This window comes from Mastomys coucha, unplaced genomic scaffold (genome assembly GCF_008632895.1).
Source record: "Mastomys coucha isolate ucsf_1 unplaced genomic scaffold, UCSF_Mcou_1 pScaffold6, whole genome shotgun sequence".
Classification (NCBI taxonomy): Eukaryota; Metazoa; Chordata; class Mammalia; order Rodentia; family Muridae; genus Mastomys; species Mastomys coucha.
In genome coordinates this window covers 51,069,648-51,077,900 of record NW_022196912.1, presented here as the reverse complement: position 1 = coordinate 51,077,900, position 8,253 = coordinate 51,069,648, and the positions used below count along the sequence as shown (strand labels likewise).

At 38.3% G+C, this 8,253-nt stretch overlaps 1 pseudogene; it reads left to right on the top strand.

The window, feature by feature from the left end:
• Positions 1–3,689: 3,689 nt before the first annotated feature.
• On the top strand, positions 3,690–3,818 carry LOC116081325 (annotated as a pseudogene).
• Positions 3,819–8,253: the final 4,435 nt, after the last annotated feature.

The following is an 8,253-nucleotide window of genomic DNA, read 5'->3' as shown; positions in this document are numbered from 1 at the left end:
ATATCCAGGACTGGAGCATGTCCTTCCTGTGATCATGGTTGTGTCAGAACTCCTCAGAATTCAGCTGTCTTTGTGATCCTGAGATCCTGGGTATGTCAGAGCTCCTGGGAGTCCAGCTACCTCTGGGACCCTGAGATCCTGGTGTGATCAAGCTCCTGGGATCCTGGGACCCTGGGATCCCAAGATCCTGTAGTGCTGGGTGTGCTAGAGCGCCTGGGAATGGAGCTTCTTCTGGGTATTGTGGGACTTGCTGTGGGGTTAGTGCCCAAGGTCTGCTTAGGGTACCGGCCCAGACTGGAAGGAACTCCTATCACTGGTCAGGCAGAACTCCTGGGTGTCTGGGTCCCGCTGGGCCCAGTTATTCCCTGATGTTGGGGCAGATTTTGTATTCTCCTCACCTCTGATCCTATGATCCTGGGAATGTTAAGAGTGCCTGGGAGCAGAGCTTCCTCTGGTTGTTGTGGGAGTTCTGGCTGTGGAGTTAGTGCCCAAGGTCTGCTCAGGGCACCAGCTCAGACCTGAAGAATTATTTAAATTTTATCTCTAGTGAATGAAATGTTTTTCAATTAAACACTTGTATTACTATCATAACAATGTGATTTGGCTTGTATATACCCAGTAAGCATATTACCCAGTAGTATTTTTATATGATATAAATGATAAAAACAGAAATTTTTATACTCCATACAAAAAACATTTAATTTTAATACATTCTAAATATAATATATGGTTACATAAAAGTTTATATAAAAATATATTTATATAAAAACCATTACAAATATAAATATTAATATATAATTATATTTCCTTTCCCCTTCGCTTTCCTCCCTCAAGCTCCTCCATGTACCCTCCCTTCAACCCTTCCTATGTGCCCTACTCTCAAATTAACAGTCCTTTTTTATTTTTAAATACATGTGTGTGCATGTGTATGTTCATGTGTGTGCATGAGGGTGCATGTGAGTGTCTCTGTGTACGTGTGTGTGTATACTAGACACAGACCTATAAATACAACCTGCTGGGTCCATTTGTGTTTGTATGTATATGATATATGAGGATATATGAGCTTACCCCTTTGTACTGGATAACCAATAAGGGTACTCAGCCCACGGGGGGGCTAATTCTCCCTCTCCCAGCCGTTAGTAGTCTAGAATTTTTGTTTGGTAGCTGGATCCCATTGAATTTTTTTGCCCTTGCACAATAATATGTCCATTGATATTGCCAATGTTCTTTTCCTGTTCACGCGGAGAGACTGTTATACCTGGTATTCTGGCTCTTACGGTCTTTCCATCTCTCTTTCTGTGGAGAAAGGTGCCTGGTTTGCTTTCTAAATCACAAAATGTGCTGAGTAGTCACCAGGCATTTAAGTGCTGCGCTCTCTGAAGCATTTTAGGGGCTTGCTGACAATAGCACCACCTTCACCTCCACAAAGCTTTCTGTTTGTGTGGGGTATTTTCATGGTCAGATGCCCAATTAATCTGCAACGTCTGAGATTTGAGAAGTCTGTATGTCTCTTTCACTTAACTGCTGTATCTCTAAATGGGCCAAGACTCTTTAAATTTTAACGAGTAAGCAGAGACATCAGTTGTGCACAAAGAACACTACCTTGTATATTTTCTCACATAATGAATTTGAAATCTAAAAAAAATATGATTATTCACAATGCGGTTTTACTTCTTCCACTAGCGCTGCATTGTGTCTGCCTTAAAATTGTGGTTCTGCACCAATTTCCAGCTATTTTCCCCTGTGATGCATGCCTAAGCTGCTCGTTCATGACATTTCCTTTATGACATTCATGACCCTTCAAATATTTATAAACTGCTTCTCTGCTCTCCATTCTTTGCCCTTATGCCTCATTCACATTGCCATGGACACATGGGTAATTGACAATAAAGAGTACAAGTAAACAACAAGGAACCAACTCAATTGCTTTTCACTGGATTTTGGATAGGCTTTAAAACAGATATCTCATGAACTTCCTACCTATTTTTAACCGTAAGTTCTCACTGTTAGTTCTTCATCTATGAAAATACTGAGGATCACATGCCCTAAGGTGGTCTGGCAGTTTTTCAATACAAAGATAGTGGGAGAGTGAAACTCCCGTCCAGTTGTAAAATAAAATAAAGATAAAAATAAAAAGTAAAAAACATTGTTATGAAGCAATGGGTCTAAAATTAATTTGTCAGTGAATTAACCCACATAGCTAATAATCAGAAAAAGGAAAACCATGTGTTTTTTTTCTTTTATGTATAACTAAAACACGTACTTCTAGCATGCATATAGAATACAATACAGTCATGGAAAATCTGAAGAAGTATGGGAGGAGAAGTTGCTTCCAAATGCCCTGACTTCTGACCCCTTTCCTGTGGAGCACAGCTGTTGTGGGCTGGTAGTGCTGTGGAACATCTGGGTGAAAACAGTACTTCCCATAGTAGTTTTACGTATGTTGTTAGATTTTTCCACGCAGTCAGTAATAAAAAAAAAAAAAATTTATACTTTTTGTATGCCTTATTTATTTCACCTCCCTGCAGTGCACAAGGCTACCAGTGGGTGGCAGTATAACAGGAAGTGGTCAGTGAGAGCTGGAGCCTTGTTCCTGTTCTAGTAGGAGGAAGTGCCTGAGGGTTCCAATTTAGAAATGAGGTTGTACATAGGTTTTCTACAGATGCCTGTATCGTATAGGGCAAGGACCCTTTAGTCTCCAGTTTACTGGGAGGTTTTGGTTTTAAAAAAAAAATAAACAAGGGTTAGGTTATATCAAACCTTTTTCTATTTCTAAGAAGATGAACTAAAGCTTTTTGCTGGCTGAATTATTTATTCTGTGAATTTTATCTATAGATTTTCAGATATGAAGCCACCTTGCATTTCTGAAATAAATCCATCTTGGCAGTGACGTGTGATCCTATCAGGACACTGCAGGGTTCGCTGGAAATAGTGCTTGCATCTGTTTATAAAGAACACTACCCTCCAATTCCTTCCCTTGTTAGTCTCTGGTTAAGATTATGGACAATGCTCACTTCCCTGTAAGAACTATCAAGACACTCTTTCTGTATTCAGATAATAGTAGATTTGTATTCTCAATTTTTCTCCATCCATTTAAGAGAGACTTCATACATTTCAAAGTATTGCATTCTTTATTATTCTTACTTTCATTTATTTGGGGGCATATCAATCTGTTATGGTAAGAGTTTTATATTTTTGAGAGGAACAGCAGAATACAGGTGATTTAAAAGGAATGTGGAGAAAATGGGAGCTGCCTTTAAAGCTGAGGACCAGAAGGGCGGTTAATACAGGTTTGAGAAACTTCCTTTCAAGTTGTTGGTCAGGAAAATCTAAGACTCTCAAAACGGTATAGATTATTGCTGTTGCCCTTGTCTGCTTCTGAGAGGTTAAATGTAAGTTCTTAGTGCTTATAAAAACCACTTAGCACATGGGACTCTGGAGCCTCCAACTGACCTGAAAATGTGCTCCCTGGAGAGTAGCTTTACAATGTTAGAAGGAGCTCTGAAGCTGCCATGGGAGGGAAGAAAAAAAACAGCGTTCCAAAACATCCCTAATGATGCAAGAGCAGCACTCAGATCTTGGCTGTGACCAACAACTACCTGATTGGATTTTAAGCCTGCTCGGCAGGAGAGAAAACATACCTGCTACTAGAATTATAGCCAACAACCCAGGACTAAGACTGTCATGAAGTCTATGGCCATACCAGCCTGAATGCGTCCGATCTCGTCTGATCTCGGAAGCTAAGCAGGGTCGGGCCTGGTCGGGCCTGGTTAGTACTTGGATGGGAGACTGACTGGGGATACCGGGTACTGTAGGCTTATAAAAAAAAAAAAAAAAGACTGTCATTGGAACTTAGAGAAGAACCTACAGCCACCACTTTAATACACTAGTACACTAGACTAATTCCTACCTGCTTTGTAAAGCTGACCTTATAGCCACAGTTAGTTATAGCTCTCACCCCCTCATCTCTTTGCAGCAGATAAAGATTATTACGGAAAACCACAACTTCTCAAAATGCAGAGAGCAATGGATGATGAGGCTCTCAACCCCGATAGATACATATACAGCATAGTTGCTGAACCTATAGCTCAGGGAACATCTCAGAAGAGGGGTAGAAAAATTATAAGACCCAGAGGGTCGGGAAGTCTAGCATGATACTCTATCTCCTACAAGGGACCGAAACTTTGTTCATGATGCCTCAACAACATGGCTACTGAAATAAGACTGAACAATGACAGTAGCAAAAGACATGTTAACATGGAAAGGGGAACTCTCACAAGGACCCACCCATTGACAAAGAGCTACAGGGAACCAAAAACTTCTGAGAGAGGGAGACTTGGTCTTTGTCAGGGTTTAGCCACCTAATTGTGTATCCATTACCAAGTTGTCAGTCCAGAAATAATATAAATACAAGCAAGGCTAAACAAACACAACAGGTTGTATTTATATATTTAATCATTTACATATATAGGTGTGTGTTATGTATATAATATATATACATATATATGTATGCAAAAATAATCATGGAAGAAAAATATGCCCTCTGTTTGAGAGGGAGTGGTAAGAAGACATTTGAGGGGACATGGAAGGGGCTAGAGGGAGGAGAAGGAAGAAATTTAAAAATTTTTAATTAAAGCAAAAAATTATTTTTTTTTTTTTTTTTTTTTGGTTTTTCGAGACAGGGTTTCTCTCTGTAACCCCGGCTGTCCTGGTACTCACTATGTAGACCAGGCTGGCCTCGAACTCGGAAATCCGCCTGCCTCCGCCTCCCAAGTGCTAGGATTAAAGGCGTGCGCCACCACCGCCCGGCTAAAAAATTATTTTTTAAAAAAGCATCAGAGCTTTAGCGGCACCAACTGACAAAGTGTGATGCACTAAGTTTCAGGCATTATCTCACTCCAAATGTTTGTTTCCTTTATTAGTAATTTTTCATTGACCTTTTAATTACTTAATGAAATTAAATTCCTAAGTATTTGCAGATAGTTAAGTTATATTTTGGTCATTTTTTTCCAATTGTTATGATTATATAATTTTTACACATATAAGGATTTTTTATAACTCAAGATATAGCCTATCTTGTCAGTGTTTCAGTAGTCCTTTTAAAAATCATATTTTATCAATAAATAGAGAAGGGGCCTTTGGAATACCCCAATAGCTCACCATGACTTTGAAAAACTGGGTATTACTATAAGAGTGTCTTTTTTGATAAAAATAATACACATACAAACCTTGCAGGTAATATACTTAGTGTCAAGCAGCTAGATGTTTCTGCATCAGATCAGCAAGTAAGCAAATATGCCTTCTCTCATCATATATTCCAGTATGGTTTTTAACCCCATCAAATAAAATAAAAGGAGGAAAAAAATTATATATTGAGAATGAAGAAATAAACCTGTCTTTAATTTTAGGTGCCATGATTTCCTATGCAGAGAACCAGAAAGAAAAGATAAAATTCCTTCTAGAACTAAGAAGTACTCATAGAAAGTTCCAGAATGTAGACATTACATATAAGTTTACTGCTTTTCAGTATAACATCATAAGTAAAGCAAATCTAAAACTGAAAGCACACATAGTCTGAAGAGACAGATCACCTGCCAAGAGCCATGACTGTTCTTTCAGAGGACTAGGGATTGATCCCCAGCACCCACATGTTGGCTCACAACAGTCTAAGGCCTTAGATGTACTGCATGCACTTGGTGCACAGACATGCATGCCAATAAAGTACCCATACACATTAAACAATTAAAAATGATAATACTATTCACATTTGCATCAAAAGTGTAAATTCTCAAATATAACTAGCAAAACATATATAAGCTCTATAGGAGGCAAACAACCAAACTCTGATAAAAAAATATTAAGAGGAACCATCAGTTGACAATAGGAAGACTCAGTGTTTGCAAGAGGTCAATTCTTTCCAAGCTGACCTATAGATCCAATGCAATCACAGTCAAAACACAAAAAGTTATTTTGTGAATAAGAACAAGCTAATTTCAGTCTGTATGTGAAATGGCAAAGGACTCAGGATGAGTGCCAAAATGATATAAAAGGTGGGAGAACAGAGCCTACCCGACTTTCCAACTTACTGAAATAAGCCAATGAAACATGGTAGCATGCCCAAAAACAAGTTACAAAAACACAAGCCACCTAATCTTTTGCAGAAAGCATCCACAATGACACCCTTTAAATCTTACATCAGAGTGAATAGGATCAAAGTCTATTATACACAAGGATCAACTAATAAATTTAAAATACACAAAAGTTACTGTTAAGTTACTGAGCACCCAATGTAAATAATGAATCTAGATTTAGGTTTTACACCATTCAAAATATTACTTAAAGTATAAATAAACAAAAATGTAAAATGAAAATAAAAGCATAATACAAGGTAATATGGAAGCAAGCTTGCATTTAGAGATTACTGTTTGGATACAAATCCAAAGTCACCATCAACAGAAGGCAAAGTAGAAATGCTTGAATTCTCTAGAATTAAAGTTTTCTGTTCTACAAAGGCAGCTTTTTTTTTTTATCATTGCCCAAATGTGGAAGCAAACAAAATACCTTTCATTAGGTGAATGAATAAGTCAACTGAGGTACACATAGAGGAATATTATTTATTTGGCACTGAAAAACAGATGACTCCCCATGCATAGCACTAAGGGAAGAAAGCCATTCTGACTGTACAAAAGGCACACTCTGTGATTTCAGTCTGTGGCATTCAGGAGAAGGCAAAGCCATGAAGATGATAAAAGACCAAGTTGCCAGGGCTTAGGGGTAATCCAGGAAACCATAGGTAGGTCACACAGAACTCTCAATTTGGTTGCTATACTCTGCTGGATGGTGATGGAGCTGTCTAATCACCCTTTCTACATTTTACTGCCCTTCACTTCACTTATTATTTAATAACTGAGGAAAGATTAAGTATTCAATGAAACGTATTTTAATCATATTCACTCCCCACCCCATAAAGAACTTACCTGAAATTTTTATTTTAAAAATTTTGGGTTAATTGTGGTTGAGGGATGTGCAAGGAAAAAGACTATCCACCAATGAGAGGGAGATATGAGATGGTGAGTGGGTGAGAGCCATCAGAATACATTATATAAATATATATATATAATATATATGTACATATATATACATGAAGCTATTGAAGGATGCATTTTAATTGATAAAAAATGCATTCCTGTAAAACCATAAAGCTTCCAACTAAAATCTAGCTCTTTCATTCTAAAGAAAACAGTTAATTCTGATATAATGTGGAGAGCAACAAGGAATAAATGAACCAATTGAATCTTACCTACTCAAAGGTTTCTTACTTGATATTATAAGAGAAATAGGACATTTCTCTATTTCTCTTTTGTTCTATACCTCATCTTCTGCAACATATAACAAATGTTTTTACTCTAACTTTATAGGTTGAGTTTTCTTTATATAAACATTCAGTTTGTTATCATTCCATAAGTGTATTTCTTCGCACCCATAAAGAACAATTATCACCACCATAAATCTATTTCCTCAGACTTGTACAGGGTAACTTTCAAGGTTAAGAAAGTGAAAATGGTTTGTCTTCCCCTCCCCCCAAAAATGAAGACAGGAAGAGAGAGGGACAGTCTTAATCAGGAGAATTTGCTTTCAGTTCTTAAACATAAATCACCTTTAAAAACAAGCATGGGCTTGTCTGAAGGCAGCAAGCATGATGGTCCCACCTGGGGTGCCACCAGGGTGGCTGACACCAAGGGTAGGGTGATGAATAGCAGCCTGGAGCTCATCCAGGTCCTGCCCCTGGACACCATGCCTCAGAACAACAACAAGATACCCAAGATGAAGAATGGTTCATTATCTGGATTAAGTCTCCTCAAGAGACTTCCATGATCTGTGTTCCACCAGAAGCCATACTGATTTGCATGATCTGTGCTGATCTGGTCTACAGAGTAAATTCCTAAACAGCCAGGGCTACACAGCAGAACCCTGTCTCAAGAAAGAAAAGAATAAGTTAGTAAGAAGGAAATGTGTATTAAGACTGGGCTTTTCCGGCTCGTTGATTCCTAATTTTTGTGCCTGGTGACACTGACATTGAGCAGTGGCAATGCAGATGTCAGGCACTTTGCCACACTGCTGATTGGGCAGCTGAGCACAATTATTCATTAACATCAGTTATTGCTAAGGAGTTTCCCACTCAAGTTGGGTCAAGATGTTCTGGCAGGCTACCCTTTTCCTAAGAAAATTGTTTCCTAATTTCTAAGGCTCTTA